Source organism: Arvicanthis niloticus, chromosome 7 (genome assembly GCF_011762505.2).
Source record: "Arvicanthis niloticus isolate mArvNil1 chromosome 7, mArvNil1.pat.X, whole genome shotgun sequence".
Classification (NCBI taxonomy): Eukaryota; Metazoa; Chordata; class Mammalia; order Rodentia; family Muridae; genus Arvicanthis; species Arvicanthis niloticus.
The window spans coordinates 47,881,135-47,896,143 of NC_047664.1; the positions used below are offsets into that span (position 1 = coordinate 47,881,135).

The window sequence follows — 15,009 nt, forward strand, 5'->3', positions numbered from 1 at the left end:
GTGGCCAAACTTCCTCATAAGAAGGAAACTTTAACATACCTCATTGAGTGGAAGCTGGAAGGTTCTGTGGCAAACCTTTGTCTTTACTGTTCACATGTGCGTTCTGTTCATGTAATGTATTTGGACTCATTTTGTCACCCATATCATAGACTCTTCTCTTGGTTAAGGTCCAGCTAAAACTGCCCCACAGTTGATGGAAACATAAGTTTCCGGAGGGACAGAGAATAAGCCCCAGGGATCCAGAGCTGAGCAAACCCACCCCTCCTTGCATACATCTGTAAAAAGCAGCATGGACCTGATTCGGTGCCAGGTCCTGTTTAATGTCTCTCCTAGTCTTGCCAACCACACAGGGATGAGGGCAGCACCCTGCTTTCTGATGAGAAAGCTGGGTAACCACGGCATAAAGAAATGGAAGGGTGGTGAGTCTGTGTTTGTTGGGCTAGTGTTCTAGATTTAGAATTATATTTGCAATTATCCAGCTTAGGTCTATTTAATGTATTGTATCAAGTTTTTCCAACAAGATAAAAGATCCACAGGTCTGAATAACACCCCATTCCCAGGATGGGGCTGAGTAGAGGTGGGACTGGTCAGTCAGACAATTGCTATCAGAGGTTGTCCTTGGGATAGATTGCCAGTTATGTAGGGCAAATAAAGCATCCTTCTGAGCATGGACCTCACAGTTTTGTGTGCGGAATTCCCACTGCCCAGATTCACCCTTACATTCAGGAAGGGAAAATACAGGTCAGGGACACAGAGCACTGTGTCCCTCTCCATCTCTACCCTCTACCAGCTATGTATCTTCAGGTAGATTGGTTAACATCTCTGGGCCTTAGATTCTCCTTTCTCTGAAATGGATCTCTGAAAGTTTTCTTCTACCCTCTATCCCCTGAATCTTAATTCAGACTTGGTCATAGCTTGTCAGGACAATGCTATTCAGTGTGCCCAGGATGTTGCACATTGGGTGGAAAATCAGGAACCTTCCATGAATCCCCCTCTGCTGATTAGTTTTTAATCAACTTGATACAAACTAAAGATACCTGGGAAGGTAGAGCCTCAGTTGAGGATTTGCTTTCATCAAACTTGCCAGTACACAAAGCCTGTGGGACGTCTTGATTGATGATGAATACGGGAAAGTTTATGTCACTGTGGATGATGTCACCCCTGAGCATTCTGAGTTATTTACAAAATTAAGCCAAGCAAGTCAGGAAGCAACATTTCCCCCATGGTATCTGCTTTAGTTCCTGCCTCCAGGTTCTTGACTTTTTTGAGTTCCTGTCCTGACTTCCTTAAGTGATGGACTGTAACCCATAAGCTGAAATGAATGCTTTCCTCCCCCGTTACTATTGATCATGATGTTTTTTTCAGCAATAGAAAGCAAACTAGGACCGACACTGGTGCCACAGAAAAGGGGTTATTGCCGTGACAGACCTGACTGTGCTTTGGGGGCAGATCGTGGAAGCATTTGGAACTTTGGTATAAAAAAGCCACTGAATACTCAGAGTTTAATGTTTTTCTCTGTGGGAACTTGGAAGAGAATGTTTAAAAAAAATGAAGATGGTGGAGGTCTGGCTTGGGAAACTTTAGAAGGCTAAGTCTGGGCTGTTCATGTGATATCTTGAATTAATAATCTATGTTTTATGCTCAGCTGGAGTTGAAGAATCAACCATGATTATAGCAAGAGACCAGCACCACTAAACTAACCCCTTTGTGTTACTGTGTCAATACATGCTAGTTAGTTGTGGCTGAAAATTCTGGGTATGCTTAGTAAGAGTAAATTATTGTTCAGATGAAATCCTCTGGGGAGTATTTCCCAAGGGTCAGGACACAGAGCTGTGGTCTGGAGGGTCAAAGCTGCATTTTAAGCTGGAAGCTGACTTTGGTAATGTATGAGTCTCCGATGTGGTACCGGTTTTGGTGGCATGAGAGCTAGAGGTTTGAAGGGGTCTTGGTGAGCAGCTGAGGTTGTGCATTGTCTGACAGGATCAGAGTTCCTGTAGAGAAGCTAGAGAAGCCCCTGGTGAAGGTTCAGCCTCAGCTGCAGTGGAGACCCAAGGATACTGAAGGCACCAGGGCCATTTTAATTTTAATTTAGCCTTAGTCAAAGCTTGTTAGGACCATGCTATTCAGAGTGCCAAGGATGTTATACTTTTGGTGGAAAATCAGGACACTTGATGCCTACCAAGGACAGTGGCAGGTGTGGAACGGAGGAGACAGTATGAGACTACCAAACAAACTATATGTTGGAATTGGAAGAACCAGAGAAGTGAACTGCTTAAGTCTTTTGGATCCCAGAAAATACTGAGCTTTTTATATTGTTGGTCTTTTGTTATGCTTTCCTCTGAACTATACCCTGGTTTTTCTCTCTTGAAATACAAGTTATTTAACTCACTTTGAATTTTACGGGAGCTCTCAGTTAAGATATTGAATATTAGAAAAAAATTGAATCTTTAAAGAGTTAAAAATGTTAAAATGTTGGAACTTTTGAAGTTGGACTATGTTTTATGTTGTGATACTAACATGAAATATTAGGGATAAACAAGAAAGAGAAGGTTATGGTTTCATAGTAATATATTTGTGTGTCAAGTTCATAAAGGGTTAGTTGTGGTAGTTCGTTTTTATAATGTGCCACAATCTAGAGTCACCTGGAAAGAGGGAACCTGAATTATGGAATTTTCTCAGCCAGTCTGGCTCATGGGCATGTCTCTGTGTCATTGTCTTGGTTGCTATTTGATTTGGGAAGGTCTAGCTGACTATGGAAGTTGCCACTTGTTGGTAGGTGGTCCTGAGTTGTATAAGAAATAAAACTGAGCAAACCATGGAGAGCTTAATCTTAGACATGGGAGGTTGTGGAAGGATGATTTCCATGAGTTCAAGACTAGCAGGTTCCAAGGATTGGAGGCTACCTGATAAGTTTCAGGCTAGTCTGTGCTACAGAGCAAGAGCCTATCTCACAAAGGGATGGGAGTATAAACAGAAGGACAAATACAGTAAGCAGTAATCATCTGTGGTTCCGCTTCAGTTCCTTCACTGCCTTTCCTGGATGATGGAGTATAAGCATTAATAATATAAACCCTCTTTCTCTCTAAGTTGCTTTTACTTGTGGTGTTTATCAGAGCAAAAGGAAGCAAACAAGGACATCCCTAAAATAATTCAAAAAGTAAATACCAGGCTCCAGTTGCAGAGGTTCCTTTTATAAAAGAGAGAAGACGCTTGGAGAGGAACCATTGCATGGAAATCGTCACCTATATCTGGTTTTGCACCTCTTTTGCTTTTTCTGTCTCAGGAGCATCTTTTTCAAAAAGTGTATAGAAACGGGTGTATGTGTTTATTTGTGTACAAAATGGCAAAGTGATCACTCAGTGGCAGGGCTAAAGGAAATGTTTTTACTGTAGATATGAGAGAGAGAGAGAGAGAGAGAGAGAGAGAGAGAGAGAGAGAGAGAGAGAGAAGCCAGAAGCAACCGGAAGAGTCCAGAGCAGAGAGAGAAAGCAGTAGACTGAATGTGGCCAGCAGACTGGTTGTGACTAGGGCTATCTCTGGGACAGGGGAGAATAGCAGGCGCTACAGAATAGAGAAAGCATAGTGAGAGGAGCAGGAACAGAACAGAGAGAGGGAAGAGGAGAGCTGAGGGACAATAGCAGAGTTATATGAAGAATGAGTAGCTAGAGGAAGGAAGCTGGTAGATGGGGGAGTTTAGGTGGATGGACAGAGGAGGTGAGAAGAGCTAGGAGGCTAGCATAGACTTTGAAATATGTAACAAGTACTTGTCAGGCTGAGGGAACCTAGAGGCCAGCATGCACTTTGGTATGCTAACAGGCACCACAGGTAGCCGAATGTCCCTTATGCCTCATGAGAAGGGAAATGGTTCCTTTTGGTAGAGAACTAGCTTCAAAAGTTCCTGAGGAATGCTGGCTTTTATCTAACCAGAAGAAATCTTCCTGTAGTCCAGGTTGAGCCCATTTTTTGGATATTTTGACTGCCTTTTGGAGTTTGAGGAATTGAAGTCCCCTTTGGAAAGTCCAAATCTGGTGATAAGAAACCATGCAAGGTCTCTGATTAATTGAGCAAATAGCTAGATCCCAAGTCCAATCTGCAGCTCTAATCCTACAGGTGGGAGTGAGGTCAGAAACAAATGGTTTTTTTTGTTTAGGTTTTGTTTTTAAAATGGGGGTTTCAAGTAGCCCAGGCTAGCCTCAAACTAAATAGCCAAGGGTGATATTAAACCACTAATCTTCCAGCCTCTGCCTCCTGAGTGCTGGGATTTCAGGTTTCTTTCACCACATGGAGCTTTTGCAGTTTGGAGGATAGAATACAGGGCTTGTTCACATCAACAAGCATTCTACTGAGCCAACATCCCCAGACCAAAAATCAATATTCTTTAGAAGTGTCTTAGGCACTTACAGGGCATGTAGTTCTGGAAGTTTTAATTTATGTCTGGGGAAACTAAGTTTAGGAAAACTGCATATGTCATTATCAACTATGGAATGCTGGGGCTAAACCACGCCTTGTTGGGCTGTAGAGAAGTCAGAACCAATTGTGTTTGGTGCCTCACACCTGTAATCCCAGCATAGGAGGTTGTGGAAGGATGATTTTCACGAGTTCAAGATTTGCAGGTTCCATGGATTAGAGGCTACCTGATAAGTTTCAGGCTAGCCTGTGCTACAGAGCAAGACCCTATCTCACAAAAAGATGGGGGTATAAACAGAAGGACAAACAGAAAGTTAGATGTTTGATCCTTGATTTTCCCTATGACATTGGGCAAGTATTTCCTTACAAAGGTTTAGCACTAAGTGTTCAAAGAACCCAGGGCAGTAGATTCATGAGCCTGGGTACCTGACCTAAGTTCTGATTGCTGGAACAGAGGGACTTGGCAATTGGGGCACAAAAGGGGAAGCCAGTATATGGAAGGAACTCTTAAATGTAAGGAATGGACTATAGGCACACTGATGTTACCTCACCCACTCTTCTGCAAGCTGCAGGCAGTATTCCTGAGACAAGATGGCTAAGAATGCAGAGGCTGGCGAGGACTCAACCAGGCGATGAGGCAGTGGGGAGTCGTAGGGCATCAATGTGCAAGGCTCGTGGGAATCAGAAACAGAGACATCAGGGAAGCCTCAAACGTGATCACTAATATGAACACTGGGAGAAGGTGGAGCAGAGTATGCAGGCTCTCACAGATACCCAGGCTCTGTCTTGACTGTAAGGGGGGGGGGGGGGTTCTGAAGAGCAGGTCAGCTATGGTGATATCTGAGATACACTTATGAAGTATCATCTGAAAATGTGGGTTCTCAGGTATTCCCTGGTTTCAGGGTGCCCATCTGTGGTCTGAGACTTTACCCAACCAGCCATCATGATGCTCTCAAGACAGAAGCCTAATCCCATCATTGTTTGCCTTAGAGCCCACAGGGTTTCCATCTCCTCTCCTACTGAGCATTAAGTTTAAAGTGTGCAGTGTGCCTAGGGCCCCCAACTCCCACACCTCTGTACTGCCAGCTAGATACCAGCCACTGTCCCTAAAGTGCTTTCCACTCTGTGTCTGCACACAGTGCCCCCACATCCGCACAGCAGCCTCATTCTGACCTTTGCTTATTAGTTCTTCACTCCCTGTCTTTTTGGGCAACACACACACACACACACACACACACACACACACACACACACACATACACCCTTCTGTTTCTTTCTCATGATATCCTATTAGAAGCAAGCTCTAGGGTAATGGGAACCTGTTGTCTCTGCTGTTGTCCCCAATGTCTGGTATGGAACCTCAAATGGCATTTGTTGCATCTGCAACTGAATAATCCCTCAAATGTTCGTTGCAACGCTGAGAGAATAGAACTGCAGCACTGTAGCACCAGCACAGCAGAGTGCTAACCAGATCATTTCTGCCCCACGTCCCTTGCAGACTCCCAGTTAGCAGTTCTTCCCAGTGAACCATTTTCTAATGGTCCCACTCACCTCCTAAAACCTTCTATGTGACTTGTCTGTACCCAGCTCTTTCCCTGGTAACTTAGCTAACAAGCATTGCCAGTTGTTGGCTGTGTCCACAGGGGAGGGCACATGTCACCACACCTTATGGTTGAGGTGGTTTGGAAGTCAGCACCTTTTGGGGCTTGTCATCACCTGGTTACTCAGAACACTGTGTGGTCAGATACCCCAGAGGTGGGGAGCACACCAGAAGGCATTAGAGGTGTGCCAGGGTGGGTTGTGAACCAGTACAGTTTTCCAGGAATAGAGAAAGCTAAGGTTCCCTTGATCCTTGAGTGCTGGGCTTTGCCCTGTTGACCCCATCACAAACAGGGCAAGTCGTGGTCAATGTCCCTTGACCTGTAGGCTCAGGATGGTGCCAAATGAACCAACTGACTTCCTACAGAAGGGTCATGCCCAGCTCCATTTACAGAAAGGTCCCACCCCAGCTTCCCAAAGTCTTTTCTATTCTTTCTTTTCCCCTCTTTAAATCTCACAGTGACTTAAATAATTGGGGGAGGCCTGGTGAGATGGCTCAGCAGTTAAGAGCACTGACTACTCTTCTGGAAGTCATGAGTTCAAATCCCAGCAATCACATGGTGGCTCACAACCACCTGTAATGAGATATGATGCCCTCTTATGGGGGGTCTGAAGACAGCTACAGTGTACTTACATATAATAAATAAATAAATAAATAAATAAATAAATAAATAAATAAATAAGGCCAGAGTGAGCGGGGCCAGGCCAGAGTGAGCAGGGCTGGAGCAAGAGGAAGAAGGGAAAGAGGAAAATAAAAATTAAAAAAAAAAAACATGTGGGAGATGCAAGCTTCTCTAGGAAGACAGGATTTCAGTCTGCGAAAGGGCATTTTAAAATCTCTGGTTTGATGCTGTTTAGTAGGTAGACTGCTTGTCTAGCACAAAGCTCTATGTTTGATCCCCAGCCATATATAAACCATGGATAGTACACACATCTGTAATCCTCACACTCTGGAGATGAAGGCAGTATAATCTGAAATTCAAGGTCATTTTCAGCTACGGAAGAATATATATTTATATATTTATTAATATATATATATATTTTTTTAAAACCTGCATAGCTCTAGCTGTCTTGGAACTTGCTCTACAGACTAGGCTGGCCTCAAACTCCTCAAGATCCACTTGCCTCTGCCTCCTGTGTGCTGAAATTAAAGGCTTGTGCCGGCAGCATCTGGCAATCAGGGGAAGCCGACCCATAGATTTTTTTCATCCTTTTCTTCTTCTTCTTCTGTTTTTAAAGGTGATTTGTTTTTATTTTATGGGCATTGGCGCTTTGAGAGAGGGTTTCAGATCTCCTGGACCTGGAGTTACAGATAGTTGTGAGCTGTCATGTGGTTGCTAGGAACTGAACCCAGGTCTTCTAGAGAACAACCCAGTGCTTTTAACCACTGAACCATCTCTCCAGCCCTCCTAGATAATTTCTTAATGGGCTTGTACATGGCCTTGAGTGTTTACAAAGCCTGTGTCTGTGTGTCTGTGTGGAGAGAGGACCTGAGGCTCTTGTCAGTCTCTCACCTGGACTTGTGTATGCTTCTGGTCCAGAGATGATGGACCTGCGGTCAGAGTATCCATAGCAGCTCAGCTTCTGCATCCCGCTGGGGCTTGTATCTCCATCTGCAAGGCCATTTGCTGCTGTTTAGAAAAACATGACTTAACAAACAACAGCAAACACAAAAATTACAAAGAGTAAGATTAAGGAGGAAACAGACAAACCTAGGAAGAAAATTCAACCACACACCAACCGCCATTCTCTCTACTCAATGGGACAAAATTTCTTTTTCATTTTTATTTCTTTGTACTTTCCTAATTTGCTTTTTTTTTTTTAAAGTGGAAGAAGCCCCCATTTCTCAGAAAAACAAATCACAAAAATTACATAAAAGTGTCTGCTCTCAGCCCTGATTTTTATATTTTTGAACACTTTTTTAATGTTGCAGTGGCTCAGGGTTATAACTAAAACATTTGAGAGCTACTCCCCTCGACCCCACCCCCAGAAAACAAGCTGAAAGTTTAAAAACTCATTTATTTGACTTGTATCAGTGTCAATGTGGCAGAATAAATAGAAACACTTAAAGGACCACATCAATGTGGACAGAAAGGTGCTTTTCCTACATAGTTTTGACTTTTAATGCATTTAAAATTGTTACGACTTTTTTTTTTCTTTTGGGGGACAAAAGTTCAGTGAGCTAAACTTACCCTTAAACACCCCTCTGTTTTTCTATTAACTTCAACGAGGTCCTGGTTTTAAAGATATTAATTTTAAACTGTTGCTTCAGCTGGCAAGCCTGATAAGACAGTGATTAACTATAATATTATAAGATCTCCTAGAATTTTTTTTTTCCTAGAACTTCATAGGCACAGGAATCATTGTAAAGAATTGTCACATATATCCATATATCTCCCTTGCCTCTTCCTAGTCTTATCCCTGAGGAAAAAAATGTCCTTAGGTGTCAGGAATAAATGATGTGGAGCTATATACACCATAATTTGATTCTTCCAGGGCTGTGTCTACGTAGTTTTGTAGTTTAGAAACTCCTCTCTCTCTCTCTTTCTTTCTCTCTCTCTCTCTCTCTTGCTCTCTCGCTCTCTCACTCGCTCTCTCTCTTGACTATGCAAGATTCTCCTCCTCTTCCTCCTCCTCCTCCTCCTCCTCCTCCCTTCTTCTTCTTCTTCTTCTTCTTCTTCTTCTTCTTCTTCTTCTTCTTCTTCTTCTTCTTCTTCTTCTTCTTCTTCTTCTTCCTCTTCTTTTTATTTGCAAGATTGTTCTTAATCTTGTGGAAAATGACACTCTATTTGTGTTGGGCAGCATGAGAGCTAAGACAGTGATTTCTTTACTCCTTAGCAGGTTAAAAATCTGGCTTAACAAGCCGTGCCTTTTTTATTATAGCTATTTTATCTTGTAAAATTCCATTAATGCATAGGGATCAAATTAATGTTATGGAATACAGGCCAAGTTGTCATTAAATACATATATATATATCTGCCTTCAAACTTTATCTCTGCCTCCTCCATGCTGTGTGACCCTGAGAAGCTCACCTAATTGCTCTGAAAAGACTTCTTGGAGGATTGTTGGAACAAAAGCACATGCCAGCATTATCAACGCTCTTCGTTACACCTGATGAAGATATAAATTCATTTCCATTTTTCCACTCAGTTCTCAGAGAATGGCAGTTTTGTTCAGTTGAGCAAACATTGACTGTGTTTGTGTACAAAGTCCCGGAGACAGCAATGGTCACTCATCCTGTAAGATTCTCTCCATCTTCTGGGGCAAATGGAGCCTTGCTATGTCCTTCAAGGCAGATGAACACATCTCTACCTGTGTGTGAAGGAAGCGTGCTGGGATCCAAATGGTAATTTCACTTCATATGCTTTTACAGAAAAAAAAAAAAAAAAAAAAAAAAGACAATGAGACTCCAAGGAGCCCTTGAAAGACCAAAAAGTTCTGGATCTAAAGAAGAATGAGCCTTTTGGAAAGTGACGAGGAAGAGTAGATGTAGTGTAACTCAATGAGATACAGCAGGTCCCTGTTTCCACAGGAGCAACATCTCTGGACTGAATCCTAAGTGTGGATTGAAAATGGCTGGAAAAGGTTGTGGCTGTAAGGCCCGAGAGGTGGGTCTGTGGTTAAGAACTCTTGCTGTTCTTTCAGAGGACACATTCAGTTCCCAGTCTTCACGTCTGGTGGCTCACAACTGCTTGGAACTCCAGGTCCAGGGCCTCTGACACAGTCTCTGACCTCTGTGAGCACTGGCATATATTCGGCATACACTCTCGCAGACATACACACTTAAGGAAGAATAAATCTGTGAGACATCACTTTCTTGTCATCAGTTTCCAAAGAGAACAGTATAACTACACGGGACGTTTTACACCAGATTATACGTTAGGAAGGATGGTTTGGATCATGGGAGATGACTTAGGACTGTACTACGCAGAATGTATTTAGTTATTTATTTAGTTGTTTAGTTATTTATTTCTTCCATCATTTGTTTGTTTACTTGTTTATTCTTGAGCATTCATGGATTTGGGTATCTAAGATGGTTCTGGAATCAATCCCAATGGATACCCAGGGGAAAAGGATGACTGTACCAAGGAGAACTGAATCTCCTCAGGGAGGTAGCAAAGTAGGAGAGACAGAGATGTAGAGACAGATAGAGACAGACAGACAGACAGTGGAAGAAAGGAAGGAGGGAGAGAAAAGAGAGGGAAGGAGGAAGGGAGAGAGAGAGAGACAGAGAGAGAGAGAGAGAGAGAGAGAGAGAGAGAGAGAGAGAGAGGAGAGAGAGACAGAGACAAAGACAGAGACAGAGATATGGGGAACTAGTCTCTAAAGATGAGGTTGAATGCACTGGTTTTTCCATGTCTCCTCAGCCTGACCCTCCACAAAGGAAGTCCTACAACTCCAGAAGAAGTGAAACCTTTGCCTTCAATCATGGATTCATGGTTGTTTTTCCAACTACCTCCTGTGTGCCAGTCTCATAAAAGTCAATAGTGAACAAGGTACAGTTCCTCCTCCACAGGAGTTGACACTCCTATGGAGAATGAGTGAGCACAGAAACAAATGGGAGTGATGGGAAATGGAACCTCAGAGCCATAGTCTTGCTTAGCACAGCCACCACAATACAGGATTGTGTGCCCTACCAGAGAACCCACGTGTTGAAGTTCTCAGTCACAAGACATCAGAATGTAACCTAGTTTAGAGACAAGGTCTTTAAGGAGGAAATTGTCAAACTAAAATGAGGTCAAGTGGGTGGCTCTTATCATGACTGCCTTCTCCCCACAACAAAAGAAGGGGACATCCAGATACATGGACTGGCATGTTCATAAAGAAGAGGCTCTTAAGAGACATAGAAAGATGTCAGGCTCAATGGCAGGGACACACGCCTCCCTCAGAGTCTGCACTTTCTGGTACTTTCAGCTTCCTGAACTAAGAGGCACTATGTTCTGTTGCATAGGCCATGCAGTTGATGGCAATGTCACATCAGGCCTGACAAACGACTTCAAGTTGAGGCTTGGAAAGAAGGTAAGTCACCCCACAGGGCCCTTCTGTGTGGGAACACAAGCTCCAAGTGTCTTGTTTTGCTTTGTTTTGTTTTCGCTCTGGGATGTGGTCTTCTCTCAGTGTGGGTCATCAGAGCCCTGTAGTAGCTGCAATCCAGAACAAGCTGCAGTGTAATCAGAGAAGCCTCTGTACTTAGCACAATTCAACCCCCAACATTGCCAATTTTCTTCCATGGTGCCTCAAGGACAAAGCACCTGCTTCTCAAGGGGCCAGAGGATCTGATTCCCTGTAGTTACTTCCTTATTTATGTGACAAAGCCCCATGTGTGACTTGGCCTCCTTCAAGCCCAGAGAGTCCATTAGACAGGAAAAGGAAATATTGAATTCAAATGCACGGACATGCAAAAATACAGGTTCAATGCAGGGTCTCCGGGGAAAGCCTGCTTCTTGGCTACACCTTAAGGCAGAGATTAGCCTTACAGTCCCCATTCACAGCCAAGAAAAGCAAAATTCTAGGAAAGCAATAAAACTTAGTGTCAAGGAGAGAAACAATTCTCACCCCAAAGAAATAAAAAAGATGGTTTTATTTTGGAGCCAAATAGGACTGACCATAGCCTGAGCACACAGACCTGGGTGTCCCCAGATGGCATGTTCTAATGAAATAGCTATCTCCTGAGCTTATATAGTAATAGAACAAAGAAGGTTATACGAAAACACTTGTCAAATACATTGCTGGGTATAGCTTTTGGCAAGTTACAGCAAAGCAAGGGCGACTGCTATAAGCCTTAAATGCTACCTGACAGCATTCTTAGTATTTGACTAGGGAAACTAGGAGTCTGTTCATAAATGCCAAATAATTTAATCAACAGTCACAAAAGATCATAAACAGAGTAGGACATTAAAAGGTATCCAGATGGCAGAAAATGTCCCAAGGTGATTTAGCCCCTGCAAACCCTGTTTCCTTGCAGGAATTCTCTTATGTTCACAATGCTGGTAGCTGTCCAGCTTCTGGGGCCATAGAGCAGGGAGTCAAACACAGTCCTTTGTTGTTTCTATTTGGAATCCATCTGGTTGGCTGGGGAGACAGCTCAATGAGTAAACTGCCTATCACTAAAGCATGAGGACCTGAGTTCGACCCCTCACACACATCTGAAAAGTAGAAATAGGCACGTCTTCAGGTAGATCCTGGGGGTGGGGGTCGGAAAATCTAGGTTCACAAGGTGTCAGAGATAACCACTATACATATATATGATACAAGCCAACTTTAGTGAAACGGACTTTTCTCAAAGGGCAACAGAGCACGTAGAAAGTTTCGGGTCACTGGACTATCTGGGACTTTCAAGTCATTCCACCCACTTCGACATCATGGCTCCCATGAGCTCAGCTCTCCAGATTCATGGTGGGTTGTAGGGGTGAAGCAGAGTCAGAGGACAAACGCTTTCCCCTGAACATTCAAGCACTGGTGAGGAAGAATCAGCAAGTTCGGTTGTCATCACAAGCATTAGCCATTTCCTCCACCTTGGTGATCCCAGGGCAGCCTGAAGACCAGGGGTGGGAGGGTGGGTGGGATGGGTGTCTAGATTCTAGAGTTCCCAGTGAAATGGGGCACCAGGGTGATGAATAAGCATGCATGCCATGACAGAAGTCCTGATGCCTACTCTTGAGGGCTGAGGTAACACAGAAAAAGGTGGTTGCCCTTGGTCAGGTGAAACCTGGGATCAAGCTCTCCCCAAAGCTCCTCAGAAGAAAGAGATCGTCCAAGAGGACCAGATTGTGGAGCAGAGATCCACTGTCACAGCCCCCTCAGCTTGTTTTTCTGTGTTTTAATTGAGGTTAAATGCCCAGCGGGGGGGGGGGGGGAAGCCACTTAGGGGCTGTGTAGCTATGTGTTTAAATCAATCTCTCTCTCTCTCTCTCTCTCTCTCTCTCTCTCTCTCTCTCTCTCTCTCTCTCTCTCTTTCTCTCTCCCCCAAAAATATTTAAAGTGAATGATTCAGGGCTCAAGGTCAGGTGGTGGCAGGTGGATCTCTGAGTTCAAGGCCAGCCTGGTCTACAGAGCAAGTTTCCAGATAGCTAGGGCTACACAGAGAAACCAAACCCTGTCTCTAAAAACAAACAGAAATTATTTGATGGCAATTAGCATACAGTAAATGTTGGTTAACCACCAACTCCATCCAGCTTTCACATCTTTCACCACTCTTAAGAAAGCAGTTGCTCCACAGAGCCCTTCACCAGCCTTCCCAGGCTCTGGTAACCGCCAAGCTGCTTCCTGTCTGGAGATTTCCCTATACAAACAGAGCTACACAGCACCTCCTTCTAACTGCCTGCAGAGTGTCAGGTCGAGAGAAGGACTGAACCGTGATTTTCCACCTTCATTGACATTATTTTGTCTACTTTACTAAAAGTTACACATTTCATGGTTAAAAAGCAAAACAAAACCTTGAAACAGAGGAAAAACTAAATGAACACGGTTAAAAATCATTACAGCGTCAGTCTTGTACATGACTACCCTAAGATTTCAGAGACAAGCTTTTTATGTGCCCCTAGAAAAATACAGTGGAGTAGCTAGGCTACTGGGCGTCCTGGGCTGCTTTCTCAGCTTCCCTGTATTGTGTTCCATTTATAAAAACAGACTTGCTAAGAGCATCCTCTTACTTGGAGTCTTATTTGGAGCACAGATGATGTGAGCTACTGAGATGCTGACTTGTGCTGCAAACACAACTCTTTGCTTATGTTTCTTGCTTACAACTCAATGGAGTCAGAAGTATTGTATTTGCAGAAGAAATCAAGGGTCAGGGAGGTCAAGTGTGTACCAAAAGGCACAGGGAATGAACAATCCTTTTCTAATACTTCCTTGTCTAGGTCATTCCCATCACACCATTCTCCAGTGAGGGAAACTGAGGCACAGAAAGGTCAAGAGCACCCAGAATCTCATGCCTCCCGACTAACTAGATAGAAGGTAAAACAGGTTGTGTGTGTGCTCCATCTGATTCTCTTGTCTATCCCTAAGAAGTAGGCCTTTTATCTAGGGTTAGTACCAGTGGGCAGGGCTCCTCACCTCTGAGTGGTTCCAGGCATCTTCCTGGTTGCCCCAGCCACTGTTAGCTCTGATTGCCTCCTGGCTGTGACTGGAAAAGCTCCTGCTGTTCTAGAAAAGAAGAAGCTGTGCTGTGGAAACAGACTCCTTGGCCCCTGGGTTCTGTTCAAGTCACTCAGGCACTGTTGTGACACCATGCAAGGCCCCGGGCAATGCTACAAGATACTCCTTGGCCTGTTGGCAGTCCAGTCATTGAAGTCTTGGGAGCAGGGCTAAGAACTCTGATAGGAGAAAGTGAAGCTTCTAGGTCAGGGCAAGCAATGAAGACTCGTTCTTGGCCTGCATCAGAGGTGGAACCTGCTCACTGGTGGGTGGGTGGTTAGTACTGTTACCAAAACAATTCAACAGGTCTGCTGAGCATTCTCTCAGATCCACCAGAGAGCTCTAAGGCTGAAGCCTTTTCCCAGGATGCTAATTAAAATCATGACTCACCCAAAGCCAGCATCAAAAATAATTCAACTTGGAGGAGAAAGGGGACATAGTAACTCTGATGCTCAAAACAGAGGTTTTGCAGTCCCATCTTTCTAGAGAGCACTCCCTTGGGAGGATATCTCCCAGGAGATAGCTGCTTCCCAACCTCCAGGAGCCCTGGGACCAGAGGCCCACATAGCTGCCAGGTTGCCCTGTGGCTGGTCCCACAGGTCTTGAGTTTGCAAACAGGATCTTTCTCCTTTGGTCTCTGGGAAGGGAGGGCTTGGCCTGAGCTCAGAGAGACACTCTGCTTTCTGAGTTTGCAGGGAAACTTATGACACCTATCCTGTTCTTGACAGCTCCTAGGAACCTGACTGGCATTCTTGGTAGACTTCAGGCCTTATCTTTTCCTTTCCATAGAACCCAATGAGTTACCATGGCCCAAGGGATCATGGGTCTTGAGAGGTAACAGAGAGAGATGCTAAAATCATCTCAGTT

At 44.0% G+C, this 15,009-nt stretch overlaps 1 protein-coding gene across 11 annotated transcripts in view; it reads right to left on the minus strand.

Annotated features, from left to right (window-relative positions):
* Nucleotides 1-14,395, minus strand: part of Prom1 (prominin 1) — a 139,462-nt gene extending 125,067 nt beyond the window's left edge. For 4 of the 11 annotated variants that reach the window (XM_076938443.1, XM_076938440.1, XM_076938451.1 and 1 more), the window contains exons 1-2: nt 14,062-14,394; nt 7,521-7,637 (exon numbers count right to left, since the gene is read on the minus strand). The gene's annotated coding sequence lies outside the window, so the exon portion shown is untranslated. Of the gene's footprint in view, nt 1-7,520; nt 7,638-14,061 lie in introns of all 11 variants that reach the window. The other 7 variants (XM_076938449.1, XM_076938452.1, XM_076938447.1 and 4 more) reach the window with 4 other exon arrangements.
* Between the last annotated feature and the right edge of the window lie 614 nt (nt 14,396-15,009).